General features: G+C 36.6%; 1 long non-coding RNA gene and 1 pseudogene across 1 annotated transcript; both read right to left on the minus strand.

The window, feature by feature from the left end:
• Positions 1 to 12233: 12233 nt before the first annotated feature.
• LOC147446574 (uncharacterized) lies at positions 12234 to 18498 on the minus strand. The gene is made up of 3 exons (XR_015189942.1): positions 18457 to 18498; positions 12942 to 13048; positions 12234 to 12709 (listed from the first exon to the last, which is right to left on the minus strand). It is a non-coding gene; the product is annotated as an uncharacterized LOC147446574 (long non-coding RNA).
• On the minus strand, positions 15156 to 15938 carry LOC147446575 (uncharacterized; annotated as a pseudogene).
• Positions 18499 to 20162: the final 1664 nt, after the last annotated feature.

Consider the following 20162-nt stretch of genomic DNA (forward strand, 5'->3'; position numbering starts at 1 on the left):
CCACCCAAAATTGGGTGGCACAAATAAGCACCTTTATTTTTGTAAAGACGTTAAGTGATAATAGTGGCGGGTATATACGCGGCTATAATCACAGTAATATCCACGATAATATTATTGCATGTATTATTGTCCCTTTTCCTCATAGACTATTGCCACGCCTGTTTGCCAGTGTTATTACCACTCTCGACTTTTTTTCTCTCTCTACTTTACTTTGTTAATCCACGACAATATAGGCAATTTTGGAGTTTTTCTCTTATAGTGCAACCATCAATTCCAAATGCTACCAATAATGATATTGATATTTTTGTTGATCTACCTATTGATTTTGAGCATGGTTGTTTCCATGTTTATGGGGCGAAAATTTTGTTGATAATACTTTCTATATTTTTGAAGATCTTGCACTTATAGTGAAGCTATATCTTCCGCAAAAAACCAATGGAAGGAGGCTACGGAAGCAGAGTATGATTCTTATCTCTAAAGATACATGAATATTGACTGAACTACCTGGCTGTACATCTACTAAGTGTAAGTGGGCGTATAAAATAAAAGTCAAAGAAGATGAATTTTGACAATTTCAAGGTGCGTCTCGTTGCCAAAGTTTATTCTCAAATTGTTGGTATTGATTATGAAGAGAGTTTTTCACTTGTTATCTGCATTACTAGTATTTGGGTCTTATTGTCATTTGTAGTTCCATTTGATTTAGAGACTCACCAAATGGATTTTTGAACTGCTTTTCAGAATGGTGATTTGAATGAAGAAATTTACATGGAGTCAATGAGAAGGGTTTGTTATTCAAGGGAAGGATCACCTTGTTCCTTGAGTTTATAGGGAATTATAAAATCTCAAACAAGTTTCACGAGCCCGGTACATAAAATTTGATCATCTCCTTACCTCTCATGGATTTATCTTGCCCTTATGGTCCCAATTTATATATAAAATGCCAAAATGATAGTTTTGTTATCCTTGCACTTTATGTGGATGATACAATCCTTATTTTCAATGATTTGAGAAGTTATTGTCTCTAGCATTTGATTTGGTGGCTCTTGAGAGCTTCACTCGTGTGTTGGCATTTAGATTCAATATAACCGCACCAAATGCATTTTATTACTTTGACAACAATCAAAGTTTATTGAAGAAACTGTTCAAAAGTTTGGTTTGGGATCTGCACATACTATTAATACTCCTTCTCTTGCAAGATCCATAAAAAACACTTTTAATAATGGTGGCGAGCTTATTACAAATCAGTCTTATGCTAATTTGGTTTGATTTCTTTAGTTGGTTGGTAAGGACACCCGTCTTGATATTTTTTTTGCTATAACTATCTTGGGCAACATTTTACATGTCCTTCTCTTAAGTATTAATTTGTTGCAAAGCGTGCGTTGAAATACTTGAAAGTCATTGAGAAATTTGGTTTGGTCTATCAACAATGATTGATCAACACGAGACTCTATGCCTCCCCTTTTACACAAATGCAAATTGGGCCACCTCACATTTATCTATGTGATCTGCTAGTGGCAGTTTCTTATTCATTAATGGTTGTCTTATTTCTTGGACCAACAACAAATACCGTTGTGTTGCAGTTTCTACAACTGAGTTTGAATATGATTCCGCCTTGCTTGTAGCTCGTGAGCCGATTTGGCTTTTACAAATTTTGTCAAAATATGCTCTTGTGATGTGATAATCATAGTGCTATTTGTTATGCAAAAGACAACGTCCAGCATAACAAGTCAAAGCGTATTATTGTACATTACCATTATGTCCGATACAAAGTACAAAAAGATACTATCATGATTGAGCATTGTCCAAGTGACCAGATGATTGCAAGTATTTTTACGAAAGATCTAATGAGTCAAGCTTTATTCTCTTGCACACAGATCTTGGAGTTGCCTCATCTTTACTCTTTCTAGATTAGACTCTTTACTCTTATGTTATCTTTTTACATATGTCATTGTAATCTTGTAGACACTATACACAGTACATGTTTCACAATTGCACACTGCACACCTTTTGGTCAATTGTATATTTGTACGTCCATATATAATGCACCTTCAAATCATTACGTTTGATTCATATTTTCACATTTATATGGAGACTTGGGATTTTTCCTTATACCTCACAAGGGTTTTTTCATCCACACCTAGAGACGTTTGTTTGAGTGGGGGTGTTAAAGCTATATATGGCTCAGTCCACCTAGCTTGGTCTCATATATATATATATATATATATATATATATATATATATATGGCTCAGTCCACCTAGCTTGGTCTCATATATATATATATATATATATATATATATATATATGTGTGTGTGTGTGTGTGTGTGTGTGTGTGTGTGTGTGTGTGTGTGTATATATATATATATATATATATATATATATATATATATATATATGTATATATATGTGTGTGTGTGTGTGTGTGTGTGTGTGTGTGTATATATATATATATGACTTGTGATCAATATGATTTAGTCTCTCAAGAGCACTTGTGGTATCAGAGCACAGGGTATCAACTAAAGTTTTGCACAGAGTTTTACATGTTCTAGATCGTCAAAGAAACTTACTTGCAGTCACCTGACTTGTTGATCCCGGTCTTTTTGTTGGGTTTGGTCACACCAACTGTTGCATAGAAAAGAACGAATGTACTACTGTAGCTGCTTCAAGACATGGTAATCTCTTTGAACTTTTATTAAATGATGATATTGTGAACATTATTATGTGAGCAGATGAGACAAGCGAGACATGAAACAATGGAGACATCGTAGAAGAGAAGAGAAGAGAGATACTAGACACCATTAATTATACTCTCAAAAATTGATTCATATTGAGGACAAGTTACATATATATATATATATGTGTGTGTGTGTGTGTGTGTGTGTGTGTGTGTGTGTGTGTGTGTGTGTCATATATATATATATATATATATATATATATATATATATATATATATATATAGGTGAGAGTTGTTTCAACTATAAAGGTTGTCATGTATAGCTCCGACACAATATGCACAAATATGTGATTCATTCTCTAGAGCAAAAGTAAATAGGCCTTAAAAATAATCACGACTCTATTCTCTTTGCTGGATATGATTGGAAGTGACATACAAAGAATGTAAGAGGACTTTATTTCAAAGTGTTTTAGGAATAATTTTTTGTTTGCTTAGAAATTTTTGGTTGTTTAAAGTTTGCCCACTAAGTAGAAGCCTATTTTGATCATTTTCGTTCAATAAATTTTTTGATTCGGAGGTCATTTTTTGGGCCATTTTTTAAGGTGTTTATGTGCGATTTTTTTTTAAAAGAATTCTACAAAGCGATTGAAGCATGTGTGATAAGGAACAACTTTTATTCTTTGAGTTTTCAAAGATTGTGTTGTTTTGACGCCCATTTAGGCCCGTAGATAAATGAGAAAGTAAGAAATCTTGTTTTGCACTATTTTTGTCAAATTTATTGTTTTGAAGGAAGATTTTTATCAAATTCGAGTAGAATATGATTTTTTTGTCTCACGGCTATCAAAGAGCATAACAAGATGAGCAAAATGTTGTGAGATGAGCCCGAACAATTTTGGCTTTGTTTGAGAGATATTAGTTGTTGAAAACAGTTGAAAAACCCAGCACTTAAAAAAATTTAACCCAGCGGATTATTTTACGATCACGTTTTCACTTTTCTTATATTTTTGTAGATTGACTTGAAGCATGTCAAAAAAAGATCAAAATCAATAAAATTTTGGGGGAAAGCATGAGCACGCTATTGACGAGCAGCTGCCTGCAGATAATTTTGGAGTCAGTTTGCAGATTTGAGATCTTGTTGAAGATTGTGAGTGCAAGTGCGAGTGCGAGTGCGAGTGCGAGTGAGACGATCCATGCAAGCGACATAATTTGCTTGGGGTGGTCGGGTGGTTCAAGTTCTTACATCGGGGTGTGCCCTCATCATACTGTTATATTGGGATTTTATATTATTCATCAATAAAATCTCTCCTTCTCTCTCTATCACATCTATGTTATTTCTATTATTCTGCTATCTTTGTTCCTGTGACAAGTGGTATTAGAGCAAACGATTGATTTCTAGTCATGGAAGCGTACGAGAGGATGATGAAGGAGCAAGCAGATTTGATTCGGTGCCTACGGGAAGATCTTGATCGAGCAAACAAGAAACATGAAAAACTTATCTCTTGAGTAGTCATTCGTGTCCTTAAGCATTCCACTGTAGCTCTTGAATCTTCAGTTACCTCTTTTGAGTCTTCTCTTGCAACCTTGTTGGTCCACATATTGTTTTACTAGTTAGTGTTCCAAATCCATGCATAATTAGTGACCCAAATTGTTTTGCTTCTCAAATCTTCTCTTCTAGCTCTCCATGGTCGCAAGATCAAATCTCTCTGATACCACTTGTCATAGGAACAGAGATAGCATAATAAAAGAGATTTCAGAGATATGATAGAGAGAGAAGGAGATGTCTTTATTGGTGAATATTAAAGAGTTCTGATACAATTATGATAACAATACAATATGGGGTACACCCCGATATGAGGAGCTTGAACCACCCAACCACCCTCGAGCAATTGTCGCTTGTATGCAGTGTCTCACTCGCACTCGCACTCGCACTCGCACTTACAATCACAATCTCAATCCCAAACTCAATCTCAATAGTCCACCATGAAGAAACAAATCCACTTCTTGGTTGATAGCAGAAATGGAAGCAATCATGAACGAGATGGATACAATCCTAGAAAAAGCGAGTGAGGAAGGTAAGTGCACTGAACTTCTTATGAAGTATATAACAACATTTGTGTATTATCTAAAAGCATTTGTCACCAGAATTTTGGGTAAGATAGGATCTAAAACTATGAATTTTCTTATTTATTCGGGTAGCACACATTGCTTTATGTCTCATAAGTTTGCCCAAATTTTTAAATTGAATTCTGGTTCTCATATTAAAAGACCCAAGAATTGGCCAATGGAAAGAAACATTACACACAATGTCATGTTAAAAATTTACCTTTTTTGTTGAATAAAGGGAAGATTCAAGTGAATTTTATCTTATTAGCATGGGTGAGCGAGATGTAATTCTAGGAATGGATTGGTTGGCTGCAAAGCATGTATTATTTAATTGTGAAAAGGGTGAACTAACTTTTTAAAATAGACATGATATTCAATCAAATCTGAAGAGAGGGATAGTAAATCTTTGTTAATTTCTACCATGAAACTTTTGAGGGAGATAAGACAAGGATGTGAGACTTTTCTTGTGTTTTCCAATGAAATTAAAGATGAAACCGAGGATAAATAAAAAGAGACCAATCCCAAATTTTTTGAGGAATTCTTACATGAATTGAAGGATGTGTTTCCTTATGACCTTCCTGGTATGCCTCCGCCTAGGGTGGTATGCCTAGGGTGGTATGATCTTCCTGGTATGCCTCTGCCTAGGGTGGTAGATCATGTTATAGATCTATATTCGAGAGAAACACCTTCTTTAAGATCACCTTATATATTCAACATTAAGGAGCTTAAAGAACTTAAGATACATCTTGATGCTCTTTTGAAAAGGGGTTTCATCAAACCTAATGTATCTCCTTGGGGTAGTCTTGTGTTATTTCAAAAGAAGAAAGATGGTACTTATAGATTATGCATTGATTGTAGGGGTTTGAATAAGCAAACCATAAAGAATAAGTAACCTCTTCCTCATATAGATGAGTTACTTAGTCAATTGAGTGGTTCCACTATATTTTCAAAGGTTGATCTTCAATCTGGTTATTACAAAATTTGTATTAAGGCTGAGGATATTCCAAAGTCTACATTGCATACACATTATATACATTATGAGTTCACAGTTCTTTCTTTTGGTCTGACTAATACACCAATGACTTTAATGTGTTTAATGAATAGTATTTTTCATCCATATCTTGATGAATTCGTTCTTGTTTTCTTGAATGATATCATTGTGTATTCTAAGAATGAGAATGATCATACATTGCATTTAAGGAAAACAATTGATGTGCTATGTGAGCATCAATTGTATGCCAACGCAAGTGAGTGTTCTTATGTGAAGGATCAAATTGTGTATTTGGGTAGGGTGATTTCTAAAGAGGGGATACATATAGACTTTGACAAAGTAAAAGCTATTGTAGATTGGCCTACACCAAAATCTGTGAGGGATGTGAGCAGAGTAATGGGTCTAGCGCAATATGATACGGCACACATTAAAGACTTCTCCAAAATAGAAGGTCCTTTGACTAAGTTAACAAAGAAAGATAAGGGTTTTAAGTGGAAATTTGAGTGTCAATTGGCTTTTGAGACCTTGAAAGCTAAAGTGACTGAAAATTGTGTTTTGAAAGTTCCTGAGATGGGCAAGCTATTTGTTGTGTCATGTGATGCTAGTGTGTGAGCAGTTGGGTTGTGTATTAGAAAATTAAGAAAACAGGAATTGAACTATGCAACTCATGACTTGGAATTGCTTCTTATTGTATATGCATTGAAACATTGGCGTCATCTTTTGCTTGGAGTAAAGTTTGAATTACGTACTAATCACCAAAGTTTGAAATACATTTTCACACAACCTTTATTGAATAATCAACAACAAGGTGGATTTAGTTTTTGGCTGAATTTGACTTTGATTTATAATATTTGTGTGAAAAAGAGAACAGTATAAGGGTAAAACTCCAGAACCGCCTATATTGTCGTGGATTACCAAAGAAAATGGAGAGAGAAAAAAACTTGGGTGTGGTAATAAGATGTGGTACAGCAGCGGCAATGGTTTAGAAGCAATAATCACGGTAATAAAAGTGAAAATATCGCCACAAATATTACCATGGATATTATCCCAAGCATTACCATGGATATTTCCGCCCCACGCCTATACAAGAATAAAGGTGCTCATCTGAGCCGCCCAAAATTGGGTGGCCCAGATGAGCACCTTTATTTTTGTCCTGCACAAAACAAATAAGAGATCAATTATATTTTGGAATAAAAACTATAAATAACAAAAATTAAACTAAACATTTACTACCTCACCTTTACAAATTAAACCTCAACAAAATTTAAACCTACTCATTTATATATAAAAGAAGATCACAAATTTATATAAATATTTCTGGCCACGCTGGCACTTTATGTTTACAAAAGATATACACAAAAAAATGGGAGCTTGCTAATCCTCCTCCTCATCGCTGTCGTTCGCGATTCCACGGCCCTGACTCTACACCAATCGCAAAAAAAGGATAGATAAATATGTTAACACTAGGTTGGTAATGGGACACTTTTATGTCCTGTTAAGTGACCATTTTCCTTGAATTATGTCAAGAGTTTCAAAATGGATATTGAGGTGCTATCTGTCTATAAAGTTGTCTCATGAGCTGAAAAAAACTCGACATTTTTTTGGAATATCAATTCCATCTTTAACCTTGTCCTTTTACAACATTTCACAACCTAAACTGTGTGAAAAAACGGGTCCTATTTTTGGCTTTTTTCAATTTTTTGCAACTATACCACTCTAGAATTCATGTTTGTGAGGTCTATAATGCTAGAGAACTGTCTTTAGTAATCCTCAACATGTCCTGATGTTTCTAGGGAGAAATAAATGTTAAAGTTGTAAGTTATGACCAAATTACAAAAATTGTCAAATCTTGTTTTTTAACCAATTTTAGCTCTTCTATGATTTTTTTGGTGGCTTTCATGATATCCAAATGCATTTTTTATTTTCTATGTCACATATTGTAACATAAAGCTAATATTCCTTGAGTTTTGGGGCACCTAATACCCTATTTTGCATAGTAGACAACGATGGTTGATTTTTTCAATTATAGAAGAAAACGAAACATTCTAGTATATCAAGTATAGCTTTTTCAATATTGTTAGTTTCTTGTGACAACTACATGCATTTTGTAAGTAGTAACCATATCTAGTCATAAGGATCAAATTTGGCTAGATATTGAATAGTTTCTATGGGATTCTACAACTCATAATGTTGAACATAGTTTTTTCATGTTTGGTGTATTTAGCACTTCATCTTTGTCCCCAAGATTCCCCTTGGTAAGAGATGTATTATTCTTTTGACATGCTCCATGGCTCCTTATGAACCTAAAGGACAATAGGGAACTAAGAAAACATGCATATATAATTTGTATTGAGCGTGGCTATAGAAACTTTGATGATAGGTTTGCAGAATGGTAAAAATTCAACCTTTTTTGTACCTATTTCTTTTGGCAAAACAAAAAATAGTGAGTGAGAAGCAATCATATGTTCTGATCACCAACCCATTGAAGTTAACTAGCAAATTTATCTCAAGTCCTATAAAAATCCCTAATCTTATTTTTATGCAACAAAACGTAAAAAATGATTTTTTTGATGAAAATGTACTAGTCCATCAACTTTGGAGCCTTGGTGTGACCAAAAGATGAGAAATTTTACAAGTTTCTTATTTTTTCCATGTGTAGTAGGCCTTGAACTATAACCTCATGAAAGGATTTTACAAAATGAGTGGATCTACTATGGTTTTGGAGGTTTTTTTAAAAACCCTGAAAGGACACTTTTATGTCCTGTTAGGTTACCAACCTAGTGTTAATACCAAAAAACAAATAAACGTAATAATATTTGGGGTTTTGCTTACCACTTAAGAAGTTCCGATTGCAGAGTCGTATTACTTCCGAGAGATGTGATTGTTTTCTAACAACCATCACCAAGTATCGAATTTCGTATGTGTCTCTCATACTTCACCATCTCTCGAATGGAACGGCTCAAAGTGATATTTTCCTAAGTTTAATGTAAAGAAAAAGATTCAAAACTCAAATACCCTTTAATTCAAATTTGCATAGTATAAAAGAACTTTCATATTTGTCTTTCCACGCAGCTTTGCCTCTAGACCCATAGTGGGTGGGAGTTTGCGTGGCTCAAGCTTCGCGCTGTTGTCTGTGGGATGATTCCCTTACATCTTGTTCGTCCTTCTCCTGTAATGTCCACTCCCACTCTACATCAACCATGTTATCACCGCAATAGCTCCTATCTGGATCAGCAAGCTGGTTGGTCGCTGCGCATCGTTTACTTGATTGTTTATTTTTTAAGAATGTTTTAATATACCCCTCCAGCCATTGTGTGGAGAAACGTTGGTCAACAGGGTTTGGAAATCGAGCTTGCAATGCCTCCTAGATGTAGGTGTGTGCATGATCGGACATTTGGTCTATAAATTTTACAAAACAATTCTTATATGGCGAATGTATAAGAATCTGTGGGTGGCGCCAAATGTCTTGCCCTGCGCAGTCCCAAAGTCAACCTTTCCATCATATTTCACTCCGTGAAATCACCCATGGGTGTTTGGCACAGGTGCATCTATATCCTTGTCATCTGCACTTGGAGCGGCACGCCCCAAAACAGTTGAGTCCCACCACCACCACCACCACCACCACCAAAACAAGACCGCCGTCGCTCCGCCTATCGACGCTACCCTGAGATGAGCGCCATCTCGTGCTGCTAGAAGATCCTTGCTGACCACTAGCAGACTGTACGTGTACGATGCTCGGGCAAACCTTGAGCCGATTGTAATGGTGTATGGCCTGCAGATGCAATAGTAGTGGATCCATGTAATGGCGTAGGGCCCTGAGATGGAAGGGGAGTGGGCCCATAAGAAGCCAAGGTAGAAGGAGGTGCCATAGATTGGACGCTCTGGACCAACAGAGTCCCTCCATGGCTCCCCCACAGCGGCGTGGACCCCTGTGAAAGACCCATGGCGGCAAGTTGTTGTGCACTGTAGCGGCCAAACAAGCCCTGCATCGAATACATAAACTCCTCGCGCAGAGACAAAATACACTGCAACTCTGGATCTTGAATCGGGTGTGAGGGGACTTGTATCAATGTCCCAACGGCCCCCATTGATCAAAAGGGCTCCATCACTAGCTTGTTGGTAAGGCATCCTGAGTGTAACATTGATATTAATGTTGAGGGAGCTCTAACTAGCATAATAGATCAATATCAAGACCACAAACGAATGTCTATCGCAAATCAAGTAAAAAATGATCAATCCAAGAATGATACAGTCAAATCACAGTCTCCTGCTTCAGAACCCTTACATGTTGGACTAATTATCTAAGTCGCTATTTTTGGACCTACAAGCTATCTTGCTCTTGTAGGCTTGTCACAACCTGCATCAACCGGGATTGCCGCATCAAAGTAGCAATCTGGTGACACTAGCATGTAGGAACCATTACGTGAAATGTGTGGTCAATTTCCCAAGTCCATCGATCACCGAGTCACTTTTTGGGTCTAGGCCATGTGAAGATTGCCTGAATTTTCTTTGAATCTATCCCAGATGCACTTTAATCTATACACTTTTGTTCATGGTTGCCACGTTCTCCCATGCACTGCGGGCTGGAGTTGTATCAGCAGTATTATCTGCATCATGTGATTGGTCTTAACCTTGCAAGCTCTAATCTGTCGCGCTCCATATCCCCTCCCTAATCTGCACCATGCTCCTTGGCCTCCCTGCCTCGACATCTCCTGCAACTTGCTCAATGGCAGCCTCGGGCCTGTGTATGGGGCTCGGACACTCAGTTCTTGTTGTGTGCCCTATGGCACTACATGTAGGACGCATAGGCTCAACAAATGCAACATTGTATTGCTATTGGGTAGAATGCCCCATTGGAGGCCAGCTTGCCCTTGGATCCAAAGAGACGACCGCATCACCCATGCAAGCGATGCCACAATGAGCTGGGGCATGCAGCTTCCCCTCTTGGATGACTTACCCAAGTTGTGGCCACACACCCACCGTCGCAAGGTTTGAGGCTCTTCAGTAATTCTACGAGAGCAGCTCCATCATCTCCGCTCACACTGTCGGAAAGCACTTGTAGAAAGAAAAAGCTAGCAAGGTCATTACGACAGCCCTTCCTCTTCTGCCTGCTATGATTTTAAGATGTTAGCTGTGGTGAGAACAAATTAGAAGATTCCCACCGCCTTTCTATTGCAGCCTTTTCACAAGGACTTTTGAAACGTTCTCTCTCTCTCTCTCTCTCTCTCTCTCTCTCTCTCTCTCTCTCTCTATATATATATATATATATATATATATATATATATAAAGAATTTTTAATATAAGTTTTTAGATTAATACAATCAAAACTAAGAAAAATGCAAAGTAGAAAAAATGGAACGTTCTCTAGGTAGTGTATCTAGAAAATTAGATGAGGCTTTCATTGGAACTTTTATATATAGATAGATGTCCATAAAAAAATGCTATATAGAAAATTGGAGCGATGTTCTACAAAATTTTACATATAGAAAATCGAATGAACGTCCATAAAAAATTGCTATATAGAAAATTGGAGCGACATCCTACAAAGTTTTACATATAGAAAATTATAAGGATGTTTAATTTTATTTTTACAAAAGTAAACAAATTGATTGTTCTAGCTATAGATAAATATTAAGAATTTTTTAGCTTTCAAACTGATCAATGTATCATCTTTGCGTCACTTTTGGATCATCCACTATAACACACATTACACTAATCAATAAACTAACAACTTTGACTAAAAGAAGATCAAGTCTTTTTTAACATTTCTATCACATACAATCCAAAGTAACAATAAAACTACTCATAAGTAGATTTCTCTTTAAACCCTTGTCAAACCTATGATTTAAAGTGACTACATTTAAACATTGAACTTTAATCCCTTTGCAAATAAAAAATAGCATCATCATCTCAAAAGAAATAATCAATTGTTTCTAAAACAATAAATGTTCAATCACCAAGCGAACGACAAATAACATGAAATATGACGTTCATTAACGTGATCTGTTTTGCACTTGTGTCCTTACATAAAAACGACTTTCACTTCATCAAAAGTCAACTCATGATCAAGTTGCTTTTCAATGATAACCCTCCCACTATCAACCAACCACATCACCAAATTCACTCTCATTTCCTCCAAACTCAAACCTTTCTTTTGCTCAAAAAATGAGCTCTCCTCCATTTTAATTTTGTAGTAACTAGCTTTTAAAACTAGATACATGTCATCAATTGTCTACAGGTCAAAGTATTTAAGGAGAATAGTCTCCTCCTCCTCCACATTTAAAGATGAAACCTACATAAACACATAACTTACTACTAAACACATGGCTTTATGAAAACACATTTTAATTATATATATGATAACAAAGAACTAAATATAAAAAAGATGAGAATTACTTTGTCAAAATTTGGAATATACACATTTGATATGTCACCTACAATGCATTTCTCATCCTAAAAAATTTAACAAAAAGAGTTTAGTATTAACAAATTTGAATTATTTCTTACACATGTAAGTTAATGTTTAATACTACCTTTGTTTTCTTTTTTATCGACTTGGAAGATTCTTTTCCAAGCTTAGTAGCAAGAGACTCTTTAAGCTTTGCACTAATCTGTTCAATAATCCCACGAACAAAATATGTAATCTTCTTGAAGAACTTTAACAAAAACTATGCAACTTATTACATTGAGTACAAGTCAAAGAAAGAATATTTAAGACTTTATTGAACTAGAGATTGTCACTTTTCTCTCTCTAGTACTTTTTGTAAAAACAAAACACATATTCCATTAGTGGCATTACCTTCAATGGCATGCCACTCAAAAGACTTTCTCTTTGCTCTGGCATGGCTTTGACTCTTTTTACATTGCCGTTTGATAACAATGCTCCAAAAGACGGAAAAGATCTATCCACATTATCTAAATTGATGTCTTCAAACTGAAATTCCTACAGAAGACAAAATAAAGTACACAAACTTTTATGATCGTTTAATTTTTATGTATGTATATTACTTGAGAGAAACATCTACCTACTTCTACAATGAGGGGAATTCCAAACTCCGAGCAAAACTTTTCGAGCAATCATAAAACCGAGCAAATCCAAACATGATTGATATTTTAAAAAATCATAAAAGGCATTTGCATAGCAAAAGACATACAATAGTTTAGCTTTTACAAACCAGCAAGGAAGCTCAAGGCTATTGAATTTCCGTGCAGTGCACATCCGTTGTTGCCATTCATATCATTAGTAGGAGCTGTGTATGGTTGTCTTCGAGAGCTTTGCTTACTGCCAATTCAAGGGATTTTTTTTATTTTTGGAGGTCGCCACCATGTTCTCTCTCTCTCTCTCTCTCTCTCTCTCTCTCTCTCTCTCTCTCTCGTTTCAAGGTCGCTACCATACCAACACTCTCTATCTTTCTTTCTTTGAAAAAAGCATCTCTTGAGTAGTCTTATGTTTACAAGTGTTTACAAGTATGTTGGGAAATGTTTACAAGTATGGATGCACCAAGACAAATCCAGTACGCAGACCAAGATGGGAGAGAGACATATATTCAAATCCTTATTTTGGTATGCTCACAACATCATCCGCATAAATATCTTCATCATCATATCCATTTGCAATTTTAGAATCGTGCATTGAAATGGTGAAACCCCCATTACAGGGTGAAATGGAGTAGAGAGTGTCTCCTCTCTCAATGTGGTGCCTGGGTGGTATACTTATGTTTGTAGATAAGTGGCTTCACCATCTTGTAGATACTCCATGCAGTGCCACAGAGAACAACGACGCCTTCTGTCTTTGCCTCCACTCCATTTTTATTCCCATTCTCGCTTGGCCTAGTTGATTACATGCTCTTGGGTCTCTTTTATGCAGCAGACAGTAAACAACCCCACAAGCACAAGTAGCAATCGGTTGTAGTTAAAGTCCCACCCCCCTTCCCACTCTCTCTCTCTCTCTCTCTCTCTCTCTCTCTCTCTCTCTCTCTCTCTCTCTCTCTCTCTCTCTCCAAAAAGTTTAACAAGGGAAATTTACCAAAACACCCCTCTTTTTTATGGAAATTCCCAAAATATCCCTCAAATTTTAAAAATACCTAAATTACCATTGTATCTATTTTCGCTGGATTGCTCAAGATTTTCTAATCTTTAGTTCTTTTTTAGAATCCAGATCCGTGTTGAATTTAATGAAGCAATTCATCTCCGAAGCCTACATAATCAACTCAAATTCTAGTTTTAACATCTTGTATTGATAGACAATCGGTCTGATTTTGAAAAGCTACTAATTTTTATAGCTTTGGAGAAATTTAATCTCACAACTCCCTGGTATTTTGTGAAATTTAGGGCATTTATGACAAAATGTTGGGAGTATTTGGGGGATTTTTTAAAATTTGAAGGGTATTTTAGGAATTTCGACAAATTAAAGGGGTATTTTGGTAATTTCCTCATTTAGAAAAACCTCTACAAAGAGTCCGCGCCGGCGCGGACTGTTTCAAGAGGCTTTAAAAAAAAAAAAAATTGGACATTTTTGGATTGCTCCAAGTTTGATCTACAGATGTCGTCTTTTGGTTTACTCCACCATGCACGCGTGTATAGTCTTCAAATGCTCTCTGTCACTCGTGAGACTCGAGTTTTATCTCGCTCATTTGATGTCGGAAGCTATGTTAGAACCCTCTCTCTCAACTCTCTTTCTCTAGCAAAAACTTTAAAAAAAATTGTTGGAAACAGTCCGCGCGTTAGAACCCTCTCTCTCAACTTTCTTTCTCTAGCAAAAACTTTAAAAAAAAATGTTGGAAACAGTCCACGCCGGCGCAATGTGCATAGGTCAGCTCAAACTGATAAATGTGTGTCTCCTCCCATTGATACGTCGCCTTGTCGAATCCAAACTTCAAAGGTGCTAATTCATCGATCTTAGTTGAAATAAGATCGTGAATTTTTTGTTGCTCAAGACCATTGTGACGCAAATCGTCCACAAAAGCATAGTTCTTAAACCATCCTCTAACCATCCTATAGTTGTCTAAGATCACTCTATGTTGCTCGTCGAAGTACATCTCTTAACTTTGGTTTGGGTGCGCAAAAGATGTCGTCGTATGAAGGGATAGGGACATCATTCTCAGCCATCTAAGCTATGAATTTAGAAAAAAATTGACACCACAAATACTATTAATAAGACAGCTAAGCTTTGTGATAAATAAAAGTACATTATGAATACAAATTAAAAAATTGACACCACTTTAGACTTTTAATAAATTAACATGTCTCTAAAATCATTCATGAAAATTGGAAAAAAGCAACATACAAACATAGCTTCTACATAGAGCAAGAGAAAAATAATATCCATTTTGATGCATATCATGCCTGCTGCCATTTGCATGGTAGGAGCTTCACTTTTCCATCTTGATCTATAGCTCTTTTTGCTTTAAAACTTTCCACCCTTGAACTACAGATGAGCAAGTTGATATAAGCTTCCAATCCTTATCTTCGGTAGTCGTTCTCCATTGGGCGTAGCTACTATTCATTGCTTGAAGTTTTGTTCGCCGTACTCGTTTTAAAGTAGAGTCTACCTCTCGAACAACATCATATAGAATCTTATCATCTTTATTGGCCGCACCTTCCTCCTGTTTTTCTTCTTGCTCGTTGTCTAGTAGGTCTTCATTGTCAACTACAGTCCTTGCATTCTCATGCTCTTCAAGGTTTTGTTGACCACCTTCAACAAAACCTTGCAATTGTTGACCACCTTCAACAATTGCAAGAGATTCATAGCTATGAGAGATAACAGGCTCATTCTCTTCAAAGCCTTGATCGTGATTTTCATATACGATTACTTCAAAAGTACTATATTCAAGGATTTGACAGTTCAAATCCCATTGAAGTTTGCTTTTTCTTATAGGTACAATGGTCTCTTGACACCGTGAATCGTGTATACTTTGAATGTCAAATACCAAGTTTATTTCTCAATATCTAGCCTCATCATCTTGATGTCTTTTATAGGTTGATGGAGCTACCAGCCTTCCACCATAACAATATGCTTTACATGAACACCATTGTTGTCTAGGTGCTTGATGTGATGATATTTGAGCAGTCTCAATCGCAGTAATAGGTTGAGAGTTGGAGGTGGGATGCTCAAAATTTCCAATACTTATGCTTGGATGAAGATCCGGCCCATTGCGATCGTGACGAAGGTGTTCGTATTATGTCCTCCTACTAACAAGCTCATACCCAAGAGAACTTTGCTTGCACTTAACTACATTGGCATCTATGTAGCCTTGTGTCTCTAGGGTCCATCTATTTGACACAAAAGTGGAACATAGAGAATATTTCACATTTCTAATATTTCTTCACTTAAAACCAACTTTCGCGGTCAAATTAAAAAAAAATAGTCTTTATAATTGACACAAAGTAAAGCATTGAGACATTACATCACATCTTTCAAATTACATAAAATTTGTGACATCCATTTCTCATCTCCACAAAAGAGAATAATAGGAGTCACTCAGATATAGTTTTCTAGAAGGAATAGTAGATGAAAGTTCCTCCATTGTTTGTAAGATAACATTTATAGATACCAAACTGGACTCCCTGCGTCAATAGACTATAAAGTAATCAACAAGACGCAAACTCTCTTTCAAAAGAAGGAGCTCTAGATTCCCATACCACCCTACATGATCATCAATCCATATATGTAAAAAGATGGTTTTTGGCTTAGATTGACCAAACAAATAATAAGAACTCTCCTCTTACTGCTTCTCTATTTCTTGGGTTACCATTAAAAAATTAGTTAGCTCAAGGACAACTTCCTTGCCCAACTCCATCCAACAAGCCTACAGAGGCCAAACTATTTTCTAAGGTCAACACTATCCCAAATGATGAAAGATTTGCTATCATCTTATTTTTTTTAAAGATCACTCAAGTAACTTTTGGGTTTCATGTGTAATGCAAAAGTCACTACAGTTGTAGCATTAGATATAGACAATGACTAAATAATGTTCATAATGTTTATTGCAAGGAAGCAAATGCACATTCTAGCAGATGATGCAAAGAGTGCCAATGCCTACAACAGGAGGGACAAAGGACTCACCATGAAAAACTTACCGCACTACGTAAGTGCAGGGGAGGGGGGTATTTTACAAGTTACATAAGCATTTAAGTTAGGGGTAGGCCCCCAATAATTTATCTCCCAGGCTTAAAAATAAGGGAGGAGGTATCATATTTAGAGAGGGGCGGAGGGGAGCGAGAAAAGAGGAAAATGAGAGGAGGTTTTTGTGTTTCAAAAGCATTCTCAAAAGAGTCTTCCCTCAAACTTGTGAGCCCGCTTTGAGTCAATAGCTACAAAGATACATGCAAGAATTAACAATGATTTGTATTAATTTGTTGTTCTGTGATTATAGTTCATTTGTTGAGGGATGATAGCTATAAAGAGTTTGTATAAATGAAAATTTACACGGAGAACCTAAGAGAACTTTATAACCATATCTTTTAAGCAATTTACACGGAGAACCTAAGAGAACTTTATAACCATGTCTTTTAAGCAATTTAGATGGGTCAGTATTGGACAAGTAGCTAGAGTGTAGGCTGAACGGGCACATAGTTTGAAAGTCAAACTAAGACACACCGAGGGTACATCTAGTTATCAACAAAAGTGGTTCCTTAATCTGTTGCTAGTCACTATGCTACATGCTCTTTCACTAGTTCACTTAGTAAGATCATGTGAGATCTAAATTTTAAAAGTAAGATAGGGATATGGTAGTTTTTTGCATTGAATTTCGTACAAACATAGAAAGGGGGGTCATATTTTCTAATATGAGTCGTATATAGGGGTTATATCAAAGTTGTCTGCTCGTAGGTGGCGTCCCGTTTTGTATATAGAGTGAATCCCCTGAGAGATTTACAGACCACAGGGACCGTATAAGGGAGGAAAGGCTTTACTCATAATGGGGAGACCCAATCAGGTTTGACTCGAAGTTTTCATGAGTCAAAGAATTCTTTTTGGTTTTTAGAATCTTAAAGACTCAATAGGCCAAGCCATGTGCATGTCCCCTAAAAGAATCACTTACTATTTTTCTTGACAAATTTGTGGGTTGTACAACTATGGTGGAAGACCCTACAAATCAATGAAACAAGTTTGTCTCTCTCTTTAGCATGTTCTTTGTATGAAGACTTGGGTGTACACTCTCTCTCTCTCTCTCTCTCTCTCTCTCTCTCTCTCTCTCTCTCTAACTTCAAATCCACCTATATCAAAGGAATATTGACTAACAAATCATTGAGCCTGAGAGAGCTAGACATTTACATCTACGAGACCCACCGTGACATTGATGGAGCTCAGCTAGAGAATCAAGACTATTCTAGCTAGCACAACATGAGATACATTCAATACAACTATTTACAAAAACGAACATTGACGATGTTCTTTGAAAACTCATAGGACAGTGCCCGAACTCAGACATCCTTCGACACTCATGTTCATTTTAGCTTTCATTTTACTTTATACTATTTTATAACCAAACATTGTATTGAATCCACTAGGATTATATCAATTTGGTCTCACGGCTCATTTTGGCCTTTAGAAGATGTCTAATATAACATTTCATTTCATCTCTCTCTCTCTCTCTCTCTCTCTCTCTCTCTCTCTCTCTCCCTCCAAAAATGCCTCAAATAGCACTGTAAACAAAAGATTGTGAATAATAATCATTGCGGGAGACCAACCTTATAAATTAATTGGGAGCACACGATCGAGCTGCAGCCGCGACGTGGAGAAACTACGCCAGCTGCACATGCCTTGTCTCATAGAGTGCGCCCAATGTATGGAAGCAAAATGCAATCGGAGAGGTGCTATGTGCATTGACCAGCTTCTGCGGTTCCGTGCGCGGCTGATGAAACATGATGACGTCAGAGCTAAGGGCAACAGAGCGCATGCGAAGGAGGAGGATGCAGTTGAGGACTGTCGCGAGGGAGGAAGAGCGCTTGGCAGCAACACGTGGCGTTGGATTTACAAGGATGCCATTGCCGCAAGAACAAAGCACGCACTTGCAAGTACAGAAAGCTAGGGCAAGTACGGGATAGGGTAGAGAGAGGTCAAGAAAAATTAGTGAGAGAGAGAGAGAGAGAGAGAGAGAGAGAGAGAGAGAGAAAGAGTTCCCACCTTTTGCATTGGAGTTTGGTACTGGAGAAACCAATTCTCTTAAGTATCCAAAAAAGTCAAAGGAATGGTCACCTAGGAAAATCCTACCGAGGTGCCAACTTTCTATATAGAAAATAGATGGAAACTCCTTGTGATTCTTGCACGCGACCGAGAGAGGAAAGCCTTGCGAAAGAGGTGAGGGAATGATAAGCTATGTGCTACACCAGAAGGTAGAGACCAATTTTTGCCCTCGTTTTTGCCCCTGACCAGAGTCTTTCTCCTCTTTTTCATTCAAAAAACACACTCAGGTGGAGTAACTAAAAATGGCTTTTCTCTGATGTGGTGAATTCCAAAATATATATAGATTCAACTCTGAATTTTTCCTTGCTATGTGACTTAAGTTTACCTTTAATAAGTGTGCATATGAACGGTTTGTTTTGTGGCCTTTTGTGTTCAACAAAAGCTGCATAGCTTTGAATGTGACCTCCATGGCCAAGAAGAGTCTCATGGCTCCATCCTCACATAATGAAATTCACATCTTTCTCTAATGGTTTTCTAGCTTCTGTATGCAAGAATGCCTCATGAGCATTTTGAGCAAAGGCTTCATGCTGGCTAAAGTTTATAGTGGTTCATAATGAGATTGTGCAGTTATTGGAAGAAGTTGCTCAACTCAAACCTAAGGTGCTTGCGACCGTAACTTTTTTTTGTACGGAATCTGTGGAGGGCATGCAAACCATCGCTTGCAAGGTGACCCCTAAACTCGTGGAACATTTTTTTAGTAATGTTGCATGTTAAAATTCAAGACCCTTTCCAATGGTAATTTTCCACTTTTCTTACAAATTGAATCATTTAATCAATGAAACTCTACAACTTTGAGTTTTGTTTTTGTGACATATTGTAGTATTTTATCTTGAGCACGAACCTTTTAGTTAAAGTGCCTCAACATTTATGAAGAACTTTAAGGAATTGCAATCATAAATTCTCTAAAAGTTCTCACACTAGTACAATATATTCATCAGCATATAACATAATAAGAACATAGTAGGTACATATGTTCACATTATGTTATATGTTGATGATATTGTACTAGTATGAAAGTCAGGATGAGAATTGAGATCACATTGTTATTTACCTATACCCTTGAGTCCTAACAAAGTCAAGAGGTAGGCCTCGTGATTTTATCACTTGATATATGATGACAAGTGATTTTTAGAGCATTTCTTTAGCATTTTTTTGGAGAAAAAATAATATTGAATTAATTTGAAAAAAAAGGTTGCATCATCAGGTCTCT

Source organism: Adiantum capillus-veneris, chromosome 12, assembly GCF_014529385.1.
Source record: "Adiantum capillus-veneris isolate H3 chromosome 12, ASM1452938v2, whole genome shotgun sequence".
In the NCBI taxonomy this organism is placed as follows: domain Eukaryota; kingdom Viridiplantae; phylum Streptophyta; class Polypodiopsida; order Polypodiales; family Pteridaceae; genus Adiantum; species Adiantum capillus-veneris.